Genomic DNA, 1,902 nt, shown 5'->3' with positions numbered 1-1,902 from the left:
TGTCCCTCAGTTGTATAAGTTGTTTTCCCAGGTGCAAATATTAGCTCTAGGTATTTCAAGCTCTGTCCACTTACACCAGATTCACCCCTAAATCTTATACTCTGACTCTAAAGTGTAGAAAACTGTAATTCAAGTCTCTAATGATCTTAAACTTTAGGCCCTTAATCTCATCTCTGAAATATTTTTTAATGTGAGGACATTGAAAGACAGCCATTTAAGCATAATGAATAAAGAGGAAATCCTATTATAAGATTAATAAAATAGCACTCTTCCCTCAGAATATTAACCACAAATAAGTCTGAATTTTTAAAATATAATCGATTTACATTAATTTGCTATTCATATTACATATCATAAATGTTATCAATTTCTTTCTTAATACATTAGGGAAAAAAACTCAGGCAATTTGGGGGGGATATCAAGATTTAAATTACCTTAAAATATTTAAGTTATTCAGGAAGCTGTCTTTAAAAATTATTTGTATAGACATTCTTTTAAAAGGTTATTTAATTTTCTTTCAAATATATACAAACTGAAGGTTTTCCAACTAGGGCTACCAAAAAAAGTTTTTTCTTCCTTGAGATTTCTCAGAATTTTATTTGTTCCCTAAAATTGATAACTGTTTTATAGAAATGACCATAATTTGGGAAAAACATCTTTACATTTGTAAGAAAACAAACACACTCCTTCTCTTCTTCAGCCCCTACCTTTGACCATCAGATAAACTGAGTAAACTTAGACTGTAGAGGTGACCTGTAGAGGTGAGCCAAGACAAAAACGTCACCTGTAGAGGTGAGCCAAGACAAAAACGACTGGGCCTAGAAACCATGTCCTTATTGGAAGCCAAAGGGACCAAAGAGAACTTCTGAATAGAATTTAAAACATTAAGAAACAAAGATCACAGGGCCTAGTCAACAACTAAGGCTAAGGTTGTTACCACCATTTAGGAAATAACCATGATATCGAAATTTTTCCAGCACTGAAACAGCCAGACCTTTGGGGAAAAAAATCTGTAATAGTCCAGTATTATGACACATTTACCAATTTTGGAAAGAAAATATGCAAAGAAAAAAACTAAAGCTCCTTACAATTAAGAAAACAGGTTTGTTCTATTTCTTAGTTGCCTATGTGTTTAAGCACCTTCTGAGCTATGAAATTTAAGAGTCTGAAGTCAGAAGTGATCGCATATCATCAGTACAGCAAAAAGTGTCCCCTAGAATCCTCATTGTAAGGATGAATATGATGTTCATTGTATACATTAGATCAATTAGAGCTTAAGGACAAGAGTCTAAATAATGACAAAAAATGCTGTTTAATTATTGCTAACATTACAATGACAGCAACGGTTACCCTTTTGAGGCAGTTTTGTATTAATCTTACAGCTCTAAGATTTTGCCATTAGGTGTCAATGCCACAGCCTTAGAGTCTTCAAGTCTTTGCTCGGAGTTAGCCAAACTGCAAAGGTTAAAAGGGCACAGTCTTCTACAAGACCACCCTTACTTGTGACACCAACTATAAGTTCGGGGGATGGGGAGTCCCCAAACCACTCTCGGGTTCAATAATTCACTAGAGGAATTCACAGAACCCAATGAAAGCTATTATACTCACAGTTACGGTTTATTACAGGGAAAAGATACAGATTAAAATCAGCCAAGGGAAGAAGCACCAAGGATGAAGTTCAGGAGTGTTCCGAACTCACAGGTTTTGGTGTCCTCTCCCCGTGGAAGAAGGATGCGTTACTCTCCCAGTACCAGTGTGTGACAGTATGTCTAGAGTATCGCCAACCAGGGAAACCTACCGGAGCCTCAGTGTTCTAAATGTTTATTGAGGCTCCATTACATTGGTATGACTGATCAATTACCTGGGCAGTTGATCTCAGCTGCTGGGTGGACTTACCAAGAA

The sequence above is a fragment of the Orcinus orca genome, chromosome 11 (assembly GCF_937001465.1).
Source record: "Orcinus orca chromosome 11, mOrcOrc1.1, whole genome shotgun sequence".
In the NCBI taxonomy this organism is placed as follows: Eukaryota; Metazoa; Chordata; class Mammalia; order Artiodactyla; family Delphinidae; genus Orcinus; species Orcinus orca.
This window is presented reverse-complemented; position numbering follows the sequence as displayed.